Genomic DNA, 12,780 nt, shown 5'->3' with positions numbered 1-12,780 from the left:
TGATCAGCTTATAAAATTGATCCTTAAATAAACATTTTTCTTAACCCATTCAAAGCTTGATAACATAGGCAATTATCAATGTCTTCACCAGTAGAAAGAAATTAACTATCTAAAAATTTAGAAGTCTCTAAAGTAATATTCAATTTCTAAAAGCAGATTAATATCCTGATTGAAATATTAATGAAGTTCTCTAGCAACTTTGAATTAATCGTTTAACACCTAAATAATGAGAGGCTCAGATTATCTTTTGACATCATAATAAACTTTAGTAACTTTAATTATATTAGCAATAAACAAAAGATTTAACCCAAAGACAAAGGACGGTTATTAACAGTAGAATTATGAGCATGACATAATGGCAGTTACAAAAGATAGTTGACGTTATCAGAGCCAAAAACAATGACCATAAACAAAGAATCATTATCTAAACACAACTGAAAATTTTGAGATATGTGCAAGAAAATTGGTGAACAATAAATAAGAAGGCACAATCTATAATGTAGAATCCAAAGATAATAGGTAAAAAAGACCATACCTTTTAGAATAGTGCCCGTAAATCCATTGTGCATCTAAGATACAAAGTCTCCTCCACAAATTTGCAACTCCAGCTGAACGAAGAAAATCATATAAGAGAGCAAGATTTATCCAATAAATTATCAAATAAACAAATTAATATGAAAGAAAGAAATTAGTGAAGAATATTTACAACAAACTCTAGTATAGCATTAACTTTTGAGGATCCACTGTGCAAAAGAAAAAAAATTGTACGTAACCTTAAGAAAAGCTTGGAGATACATATATGAGTTCATTTAACCAGGAACTGAAAAGAAAATAAGAGTACACAGAGCAACACATAAAATAGGAAGGAACAACCATGAAAAAATAAAAGGAACCAAAACAGAAAATAACCAATTAAAATCAACAAAAAATAATGGTGAAAAGAAAATGAAAATTTCATCCCTATCTAAAACAACAAACAATGAGACACCGAAATAGAAAAATATCATCAAGTCAAGATGGCCGTAAACTGGTAAAGGTAATGTAACAAAAATAAATATGGATAAAATATAAATACCTAGAATTTCGGCAACCAAGGCACAAGCTTTCTCAGCTCACTTGAGATTAAGATGAGTACCTGTACCAGCATTATATCGATTTTATTTTGAAAACAAATACCAAAAAGAAAGGATTTTTCATAGAAAAGATAAGGTAAGGATTGACCTCATATAATATATGGAAATGGCCATTAATAGTATAAACTTAATCATATAAACAACTAACCGGATATCAACTCATCGTCATTAGAGAAAACAGAAGCACCTTGCATATGTGTGGAAAAAAAAAACATAGTTGGACCTCGATATAAAGGGAAAAAAAACATAGAACAATTAGTTCATGTGTATGTACTCAAAACAAATCGAACAAAATCTCAAGAAAACAAAATGGACCAATAAAGATAAACATACAAAAATGATTGCAACTAAAATAACAGTAAATTCATATAGTTAGAATTAATTTTAGACATTATACTTCTATTATTGCTATAGCTTTTTTCAACAACAAATTGAAGAAAACAAATGAAGACCCAATAGAGCAAGTGTCCCAATGAATACATCATTAGAAAACTTAAATCAATCTAATGCCTACTAACCTGTCAAAACTATTGGATCACCTCACAATTGCCATTATGAAAGCGAAAAAATTTCTTCTGAAATAACTCAAATAAAATAAAACTAAGCCAACTAATTACAGCTCAAATAATATAATTTTTTCAAACACATCTAAAGATCGCACTAAAACTAAAATATACTTAAAACTAAACCAGGACATCTATATGCCTAAAGGTACAAACTACTAACCTGACTGAAAAGGAAAAAGGCCTAACTAATAACTATTGACTATCAATTAAAAATTTCTTCCCATTTGGAGAAGTAGTTTTGGTCCAAGTCATCGGAGACCTATCCACTTCTGCCTCTACCTCCAATCGTTTCGTGGTGTGAAACAGTTTGAGAATGTTCAAGTGGCTGAGAGCAAAGAGTCCCAAACATCTTACTCTAACGGAAAATTCAATGAACTGTCACATAAAAAAAAAGAATCAAAAAATAAATCAAATCAGAATTAATAAGCAAAATCATCAATTTTATCATTTCAAAACTAACCAAAAAACAACATTTCCAACCTAGACATCCCGTGGGAGTTCTGAATTTCAATTTTCCGTGATGCATTTTCAATAAACTCTTTACCACAGGCCTCTATTTCTACTTCTGGTTGGGTTTCTACTCCTACAGAATTTAGAACCTGAAACAATAAAACAGTTAAATTCTGACACGTATTTAATTTGCAAAAGAAGGGACAACTCACCATCCTTTCTACCAAACGTGTTCTTACACGTGTCACATCTACAGTTTATGAAACATCCAACACCAGCCTTTGAAAAACAAAACATACTACCATTAGTAACTGATATTATAACTAAAATTGAAGCATTCATGATACCTAGTAAGGATGGATGAATACCTGAAAGCATTTACAGTATTTCTTTTGGTAGAATGATTTCTTATAGTTACATCCTCTCTTGTGGCGTGATAGTGCTGGAGTTTTGTTTGGGTCATTCTGAAAGTGAAAAAAAAATTAAATCAATAAAGTTTTAGAAAGTGTGTATAAGTATTAATAGCTCAATAGTTCAGTGTACATTATAGAAAATTTAGGATTAAAATCAACGAAAAATTACAAAACTCAGATTTAACTACACAAAAATGCTCCGAATAAGTTTGAAATCGCCATGGAAACATGAAAACCCCAATGGAAAATCAGAAACACAATTGCAAACCCTAATAAAATTCCTGCATACTGAAAATAAACCTAATAGAAAATCGAAAAAGAATCTCTCTTCATGAAGACAGAGTTCAGAAAAAGAATCAAAATTATTCAAGGCTACTATGGATTACATATTAGAAAACCAAATTCAATATGATGCCTACAATTTCTAGGATATTCGGAGAGCAATTGAAGTGTTTTCATATGGAGTGTATATAGCTCTTATTATGTGATCTTTCAAATATAAAAGGGTACCTGATCAGCATAGAAAATGGCCCAAGCTAAGGGCTTGTTGAAGAGAACACTTCCCCTAACCAAACTCACAACACAACGAAGTTCTTGAATCAAAGAGTATCCAGCAGCCAAACCATTAGCAACTACCAAGAATCTGCAAAGTTTTTTAATCCATAAAAAACTAATGAATTAGGACAACAAAACATGCAACACTTTTATTGCTAGAAATTAACATAGAACATAGATTAATAGATACTTACACCAAAGCCTTAACATCAGTGAATTTAGCTTCCTTCTCAAAGGAGAAAACCACCTTCACTTGTGAATCAGTTCCAATAAGAACAGCTGCAACAACTCCAAGACCAAGAATCATAAACCTTAACACCAACTCAGCTACTTGATCCTCTTATCCAACAATTTCAGGTTTGTGCTATGGTACACTCGAACTGTTCCCGGACTAACACCTACACCCAAATAACTCATTTTCTCTAGACACTAACAATGCAAAAGAAAACAATGGATATGAACACCAACCACTAAATTCTTCACCACTTAAATAGACACGGGTTTTAGTTCAATACCCAAGAAAACAGAAGGAAAAAAAAGATTCAGGCAAGGAAAAAAGAAATAAATAAGTCAAGACGACTTGTAATAAAGGCCATAAATAAACCTATCAACCTGCAAACTTTCATAAAAAACCAGAGTTTTGTACCTTTGTTGGAAATTTAGGAGTCCAATCCATGGCATGTTTAAACCACTCAAATTTAGACTTTGCCATTTCAACCATTTTCCACCAACATCTGCAGTTGTAAAAATCAGAAAGTCAACTATCTTTGGTCACCAACACAAAATCTGAGCCAAAAAACCAAAGATCCTTCCTTCCGGGATCAAAAATGCAATATGACACTCAGACACAACCAGTCCAAAAAAGCTTAAATTAAATAAAACGAAAGCACTTGCAAAGGATAAAAAACCAAAGAATCAGAGAAACAGAATAAGCACGAATACAAATTAAGCTCTTTGCCCTAATACATGACTCAAGTAACACAATAAGCACGTATAAGCTACAACAGAACAACAACCCACGCTACTTACCCGAATCGGCTAATCGGCTATGTTCAACTCGCCTTTTCAATTTCCAACTTTGACTACTTGAGCTGCAACCAACGAAATTAGGTTAGTTTCCTTGGTCTTAAATTGAATGAAACAACAAAAATGAAGAAGAAGTAGCAACCACTGAAAACAACATACAAACCAGATTGTGGAGATCGAATTTGAAGACCTAGGGTTTCAGAGACACAGCGCCAGAGATGACCACGCTCAGAGATCAAGACATCTATTCTCTTCTCTCAGAATCCACTCCCAAAAATGGGATCTCATCTCTGTAAACCCTTACCTACCACCACCCCAGCGCTTTGAACTCCAACTACCCAAAGCGCAGAGACAAACAGAACGCACCCGACCACATATACATCGTAATCCAGAGAGATACATCAACCACCACCAGAGAGGAGATCCGACTCAGATGGATAGCAAACCCCATCGAGAGAGAACCAAGGGAAGAAAGGAGTGTGGGGTTTTTTTGAGATGTAGTGGACGGAAGAGGGGCGCGTCAACTAAAGAAGAGAGAAGAGAAAGGGGAAAGCTGAGATGATAGAGAAACGCGTGAAGGATTACTACGTTTTATTGTTTTTTTAACTCAAATGAATGTGAGGCTGACGCGTGGCTTCTGAAGCCACGGCTATTATACAAGTAGTAGATGAGTATGCATTTCAGAAGAAAAAATTTGATCCAGTATCTCAAATTTTACGTGTAATTTAATTTGGTTTTTCAAATTTTAATTTATTTAAATAGTTTTTGAAAATTAATTTAGTAATTCAGTTTAGTTTTTGCTACGTAGATTTTTAGTAAATATGGTTGATTTGATATCTAACGATTTGAGAGGGTCAGTTTTAAAAAATGCACCAAAAAATTCCAATTTTGAATGAATAAAAAAGAAAAGAAAAAATTTAAAATGTAAATGGAATTTAAATTTTTTGAAATTGAAATTACAGATAGTAAAGTAAATGACTTTAAATTCAAAGGAAAGCGATAAAATGTATTTAAGGTGGTCAAAGGACATTGAATTCAAATATAAATGCGAAACTGTAACAAAAAGAAAGATAAATTCTGTGGAAAAAATAAATTTGCACGACCAAAATGAAAGTAAAGACAATGGAAGGAATTTTATATAAAAAAATGAACTCTAAACAAGATAAAAAAATCTTTGGGAATATAATATTGGAAGAGCTTTTTTTCTGAAAATGAATTTCAACCCTATTCCTTTCAAATTTTGTCTATCTATAGCCACCTTCAACCAATCAAATTCAATCACGTGATCTGTAGATAAAGAACCAAATATAACTGTTCCTGCCACATAAATGATATAGAGAGTGAGAGAGAGCGAAAGAGAGACTGCGAGCGAGCGAGGGTGGGAAACACTTGGGGGGTAGAAGGATAGGTCAGGTTAAAGATCCTCGAGTTTGGAACCGAGAAGAGTATCGACGTTTAGAGCACGATTCATACTCAATATTTGTGGATAATCTTCCAGAAGACATTTCCAAGAGGTAGCTGTTCGAACTGTTCAATTGGACTGGTCGCATAAACGACATATACTTATCAAGGAAACAAAAACATGGTGGCTTATACATTTTTGCGTTCATACGATATACTACGAAAGGAGGAGCCTTGAAAGCTATAGCAGACATGAATCGGCTGCGGTTGAGAGGGAAGGTAGTATTCGTGGGGGAAGCTAAATATCGGAGAATGTCTGCTGTGAAGGAAATGAACAGTGTGCAGCCACGAGGCCAGCAACCACCAGAAGGAGAAGAGAAGCAGAAAGTTTCAGCAGCCGTTGCTACAGATCTAACTAAGGAGAAAACACTCCAAGATCCGCACAAGAATGGGTTGACAAAAAAGGTGGAAGTGGGGGTGGCAACAGAAAACTTGGTCTGGTTGCAGAGAAGCCTAGTAGGTGGAACGACGAAAGCCATTGACTATAGATCTTTAAAGGAATCAGTTGCGAAGAACTTTTCTCAAGTTATCCAGGTGCGAGAAATGGGATCATATAAAGTGCTGTTGACCTTTGACAGTTTGCTAAATGCGGAGGAGGCTTACACATTCAAAATGAATAGTCTGCTACAGTTGTTTCATAGGGTATGGAGATGGGATGAGTCGGAGAAGAGTGAAACTCGAAGAGTTTGGTTGGAATGCTTCGGGGTTCCGTTGCATGCGTGGTCCGTGAATACTTTTAGTATAATAGGAAACCAATGGGGTGAGGTGGTTGGATGCGATGAAGTAACAGAATCGTGCCAGTCCTTTAGTGGTGGCCGAATCCAAATTGACACCTATGTGTTAGACGTGATCAATGAATGGGTCCATATCACGATTGGCACCAGTGGCTTTGACGTGTTGGTAAAAGAAGTGGGACTTGAAACTTTTGGGATGAATTGTCAGGCAGGAATTGTGGAAGCGAAGCAGTCAATTGTGAACAACAGGAGAATATATGTGCAAGAGCTTGTGATGACGCAATTAGGTGGTCGGAAAACTCAATAAATTTGACGAACTGTACAGATCAGGCTGCAGAAGTGATAATGGGGAGACAGCGTGAGGAGGTTGAAGACAAGGACAGATTAGTAATTTCAGAAACAATTTTGAACGAATGGAATTATGAATTTTTAAGTCCCGATCAAATGAAATTAGTAACATTTTATCCTCATAATTCTGGCTTTCATGGTTCAGCTGATTTAGTGGGATATGAGGGGAGTACTAAAGGGGATTCAGAAGTAACGGTATCCTGGAATTATTGTTGCAAGCATATTGGGCTAGCAAAGGAATATACAAGGCCTGCTAGCCAAAAATCTAGCCATAGGCCCATCGAAGAAACAAACAGCAGCAAGCCCTTGTTGGGCCACGAACCAAACTCCAATGCATCGCAACATGCTGGAGGCACGGGAACTGCTACTGGGCCGGGTTACATGGGAACGGGTCAGCTTGGGGTTGTTTGGCAGGGTGGACGCGTTACTCCCTGCTGCAGCCGCGCACAAGGTGCTTCCTATTGTGGGAGGCATGGGGCCCAGGCTACGACCACGTCCTGGAGTTGGAGGCTGCGACGGGTCGGCGGGAAGGGGAGGTCCGAAGCAGCGGCGAGGAACCAGGATGGAAGGCGGCGGTAATGGGTTGATGACGAGACCGACGCTCCCCATAGAAGCCGAACCATGCGAATCTGCTGGGGACTCCGAATTGGCTACTAATGATAGGCGAAGAAAGGTTGGTAGCAGAGGAGAACTGGTAATGGAGGAAGGATGCAGTAAACTAATAGTTTTTGGGATGTCTGAACGGGCCCGAGGGTCTAAGGATAGAGATGACGGACAGAATAATGGACACTGTAATGATGCTTCTTATGAGAACAGTGACGGAGTGCAACGAAATGACTGTAAAGCACCTGAAATTGAAGCGACTTGCCTCCGATTTTCACCAGAGCCTCAGGACCAAAATGAACTTAGTGATGATAAGGATAGTAAGGAGGACAGAATGCTTGCAAACGATAATGAAGTCAGTGATAATGAGAGTTCAAGATTGAAGGAGCAGTTGATAGAAAACAAAAGGGTTTGGAATTGGCAAAGGAGTCAGGAGCCGAACTATATGATGAAAAAGAGGATCTTATGGCAGTACTTCAACAACAGAATGAAGAAATAGCTCGGAAAAAAAGACTGGCAAAACAGAAGGTAAAAGCTAGACGAAGCAGACCCAAAACACAAAAAAAGGTGTGCAATATTTATTTAAAATGATTATTAGTTCTTGGAATGTTAGGGGGTTGAGGGGTGACGGGAAGCTGAGAATGGTGAAGGACCTGAAAAGAAAATATAGATTAAACATGCTAGGTTTGGTAGAGACTAAAAGACCATCAGTGACTAGATTTGATATTTCAAGAATATGGGGAGATAGTTGTGTTGGTTGGGAATATGTTGAGGCTACTGGTGCGTTTGGCGGGTTGTTGCTAATATGGGATGAGGGCTTTTTTGATGTTAGAAATTGCTATAAAAGTGAGAGATGGTTGTGTGTTGAAGGAACTCTGTTGCAGAATAATTTTAATTGTGCTTTTATATTGGTTTATGGTGCACACGCTAGAGATGAGAAGCTTGTTGTGTGGGAGGAGCTGAGCTACATAGCTGGTCTATGCCAGGTTCCCTGTTGTTTCATAGGAGACTTTAATGAGATTTTACATGTTGAAGAAAGGAGAGGTACCGATAGCTTATCCTTGTCGGCGGAGGATTTCAAGAACTGGATACAAGACATGGGTTTAGTGGATTTGCCGATTACTGACCGTAAGTTCACCTGGTTCAGAGGACGTTCTTGTAGCCGTATTGACAGGACCCTGGTTAGTTTGGAGTGGTTAGAAAAGTTCCTGGAGACTCGATTACGAGGTGGTCCAAGGGGACTGTCAGACCATTGTCCTCTTATAGTGGAAGATAAGAGATTGAGAGATGGCCCTAGACCGTTCAGAAGCCTTGACTCGTGGTTTACACATGAAGGTTTCTTAAGAATGGTAAAGGAGGAATGGAGAGGGTTACAAGAGAGGCATTTCACGGATAAGCTGAAGGCTTTGGCAGGTCCTTTGAGAAGATGGCATAAAGACAATTTTGGAGACATGGACAACAAAATTTTGATGTTGGAGGAAGAGATCAAGAAGATTGATGACATGGTGGGTGATGGGGCTTATGATGAAACGGTGGAGGCAAGAAGGAAAGCGCTTGTGACATGTTGTTCGAAGTGGTATGTTAGGAAAGAGCTACATTGGAAGCAGATGTCGCGCTCAAGACATGCCAGGGACATAGATAAAAACACAAGGTACTTCCACAACATAGCTTCGGCGAGAAGGAGAAACAACAGGGTTGATGCATTGGTTATTAATGGAAGATTGATAAGGAATCAAGCTAGAATCAAGATTGCAATTAGGGACTTCTACAAAGACTTGTATCACCAGGAGAAGTCGCCGTTGGTGGGGTTTAGAGACGGTCTAGTGGAGAAGATCAGTGAGGCTGATGCTTTGGCTTTGGAGATACAGCTGACCCCTGAGGAGGTTAGAGAAGCAGTGTGGGATTGTGAATCATCAAAGGCTCCTGGTTGTGACGGTTACAACATGAACTTCATAAAGAAGTGTTGGGATGAAATTGGTTCTGAGTTCACGGGAGCGGTGTTGGGCTTTTTCCAGTCCTCCAGTTTACCGACGGATACTAATCTCACTTGGGTTGCTTTGGCTCCTAAGTTTACTGGAGCAAAAGAAATCAAAGACCTTAGGCCTATCAGTATGGTCGGATGTGTATACAAAGTCATTTCTAAGATGCTGGTTAGGAGAATGCGAACAATAATACCACGGCTTGTAGATGAGACACAGAGTGCTTTTGTTAAGGGCCGGAAAATCCATGACGGGGCTCTTATTGCTTGCGAAACTGTTCAATGGCTTAAACTGAGAAAAAAGGAAGCGGTGATAATAAAGTTAGACTTCCGGAAGGAATACGATAGAGTCAAGTGGAGTTTCGTGGATCTTATTTTGTAGAAAATGGGGTTTGGAAGAAGGTGGAGGGGGTGGGTTATGGAGTGCGTCAGTACTTGCTCTATGTCAGTCTTGATAAACAGTTCACCCTCTAAGCCGTTTAAGATGGAAAGAGGTCTACGACAAGGTGACCCGCTGTCTCCTTTTCTGTTTGTCCTTGTCGTTGATGTGTTAGATAGGATGCTTGGGGAGGCGGTTAGAAACAGACGCATATCTCCACTACTGATAGGTAGAGATCAGGTTGAGCTGTCGTATCTCCAGTTCGCGGATGATACCATTCTGTTCTGTCCTCTAGAGGAAGAGACAGTTAAGAACTACAGGAAGATTCTTCGCTGTTTTGAGCTGATGTCGGGGTTAAGCATCAACTTTGATAAATCTAGCTTGATTCCTATTAACTGTGATGCTCAGTGGGTTCAACGTATGTGATGCGTGCTGGGTTGCAAGGAAGCCTCCCTTCCAGTAAAATACTTGGGGATCTCGCTAGGAGTTAATCCAAGGTTGGTGAAGACTTGGAAGCCAATTATTGACAAAGTGGAGGAAAAACTCAGCCTTTGGAAAGCCAAAGTTCTTAACAAAGCCGGTAAGTTGGTGCTCATTAAATCTGTACTAAATAGCCTCCCTGTATATTATTTAAGCCAGTATAAGATGCCAAAGGCTGTTGCGGAGAAGCTTATTTCCTTACAGAGAAGATTTCTATGGAGTAAGGAGGATGGTACGAATGGTATGGCTCTGGTCAAGTGGGAGGTGGTGCAGGCGCCTAAAAAGCTTGGTGGATTAGGTGTTGGGGATGCCATGCTGCGAAACACAGCCCTTCTTTTTAAGTGGTGGTGGCGCTTTTCAAAAGAGGATTGTCCGCTGTGGAAGAAGGTGGTTTGTGCTTGTAATAACCTGGACCCAAGTGTGCTGTTGTCCTCTCAGGTTTTACCTATCAAGGGGGGTCCTTGGAAGGATATCTGCCAGATACAGTTCAAGAATCAGCAAGTAAGACAAAAGATGATTACTGGGTTAGCTATGGAGGTGGGTGATGGAAGAGGGACTCGATTCTGGGAGGATGTCTGGTTACGTGGTGGTGCTCTGAAAGATCAGTTTCTGAGACTTTTCTCAGTCTCAAACCAAAGAGGATCTGTTATAGGGGATTACGGGTTTTGGGATGGGGCTGAGTGGATATGGAACTTCCAATGGAGGCGAGAGCTGTTCCAATGGAAGTTGAATCTAGTGAACCAGTTGCATGATGTATTAAGGCTGGTCAAATTGGATTATGGCAGTGAGGATAGAGTTGTATGGAAATTTGATAAACAAGGGGTCTTTTCTACTAACTCTTTTATGCAGGTAATACAGGAGGACATCATTCCGGAGGATATAACAAGCTATAACTTTACAAAGATAATATGGAAAGGTTTAGTTCCACCAAGAGTTGAACTATTTGTCTGGTTTGTGTTGACTGGTAGGGTCAATATGAAGGAGAGGCTGAGTCGGTTGGGAGTTATCCACCACGAAGATGTTGTATGTGTGTTTTGTAACAAGAGTATTGAATATGGTCACCACTTGTTCCTTGGTTGTGATTTCTCTTAGCAGGTTTGGTGTGCTTGGTTATCTTTTGTTGGGAGGCTATGGTCTTTCTCGGGGACGTTGAAGGAACATTTCATAAGTTGGACTGAGATATCAGCTAGCAAGGTGGAGTGCAAAAGGTGGTTGATGGGATTTTGTGCGATTACATGGAACATCTGGCTAGAGAGGAACCGAAGAATTTTTCAGAATAAAGGCAAAGGGGTTGACGAGATCATTCATATGTCTTTCATGAACTATAAGGAGTGGTTAGGTGTGGATCGTTTTTGTTGTTGATGGCAATGCCGGAGATGACAAGGGGATAAGCATTAGTGTTGTTAGGAGTTACCTAGATTGCTTTATGATATTCACTAGTTCTTTATGTTGTTTCACTCCACTTGTTGTGTTGAGCTTCTCTCTTTCAAAAAAAAAACTGTCTTTAATTGTCCCAATTACTAGTCCTTCTATTACTTCGATCGTCGAATCTTGTCTTACACAAATCTTTTCGACCTTTAAGAGATCGCTAATACTCTTCTAGATCTGAACTCCAGGCTTAGTGCGGATCCAGTCTGATTGAAGGTGAAACTCCTGCAGTTCATTCTCCTTGGTGATCCTACTCAAAATGCCACAAACAAGGTCGAATCTTCCAGATCAGAGGATGTTGCACCTTTGGTTCTAGCCTCTACCACAAAAACTATAATCTCCCCATACTTCGGCTGAACTGGTGTTTTAAGAAGTCCCCAACGAAGTCGTGAATTAGTCGTCTAAGAGATGTATAATCAAGCTAGTGGTTCATCATTGTCCGATGAAAGAGTCACTCTGAATTCATGTAGAATGAGATAACCTTTTGCCGGTTCAACGCATTCGTATTGATGAAGAGCGAAGATACATCTTAGAATAGAGAATCAAACACGAATTGAAATAGAATAGTAGTACTTTATTTATCCATAAAACTCATCAGAGCTCTTCCCCTCAACTTAGGAGGTTTAGAAACTCATACTGATAGAAAATACAAAGTTAAACGAAATATGACAGGTCCTCCCTTGATGAGAGGTGTAAAAGTCTTTAAATACTAAACTAATGACTAAGGATTACATTAAGAAGGATAAAATAGTCTTTTAGTACTAAAATCCACTTTTGGGGCCCACTTGGTGAGTGTTTGGGCTGAGCTTGATTGAGATCCACGTGCTAGGAGGCCTCTAGGTCATTGAACACTAGCTAGGGGGTCCTTTTTGGGCGTTTGGATGCTGGTCTCCTCCTTGTGGGCGTTGGACGCCAGAATAGGACAGGAGGCTGGCATTGAACGCCAGTTTTGGGTCTTCAATTATGAACCAAAGTATAAACTATTATATATTGCTGGAAAGCTCTGGATGTTATCTTTCCATAGCCGTTGAGAACGCTCCATTTGGACGTATGTAGCTCCCTGGTTCTGGCATCTTCCTAGGCAACTCTTTCTGAATTAGGATACTGTATTTCTCAGTAAGTACCTCTATTTCATCTCCCCCTGGGTCCTTCTTTTCAAAAAGAACTTCTTTTGAACAGGCTGTATAGGGGTCTTTTTTCCCAATACCTTTGCAACAAAGATATTG

The 12,780-nt window shown here is 38.9% G+C and overlaps 1 long non-coding RNA gene across 2 annotated transcripts; it reads right to left on the bottom strand.

Moving 5' to 3' along the window:
- Window positions 1-1,071: 1,071 nt before the first annotated feature.
- On the bottom strand, window positions 1,072-4,698 carry LOC112773128 (uncharacterized). Of its 2 annotated transcripts, XR_011876126.1 has the most exons (8): window positions 4,307-4,698; window positions 4,147-4,208; window positions 3,312-3,851; window positions 2,518-3,205; window positions 2,362-2,428; window positions 2,180-2,282; window positions 1,282-2,074; window positions 1,072-1,135 (listed from the first exon to the last, which is right to left on the bottom strand). It is a non-coding gene; the product is annotated as an uncharacterized lncRNA (long non-coding RNA). The 2 variants fall into 2 exon arrangements; XR_011876127.1 differs by lacking the exon at window positions 2,180-2,282.
- Between the last annotated feature and the right edge of the window lie 8,082 nt (window positions 4,699-12,780).

Source organism: Arachis hypogaea, chromosome 18 (assembly GCF_003086295.3).
Source record: "Arachis hypogaea cultivar Tifrunner chromosome 18, arahy.Tifrunner.gnm2.J5K5, whole genome shotgun sequence".
NCBI lineage: Eukaryota > Viridiplantae > Streptophyta > Magnoliopsida > Fabales > Fabaceae > Arachis > Arachis hypogaea.
Note: the sequence above shows the minus strand (reverse complement) of the source record. Positions and strands in the feature narration are given on the sequence as shown.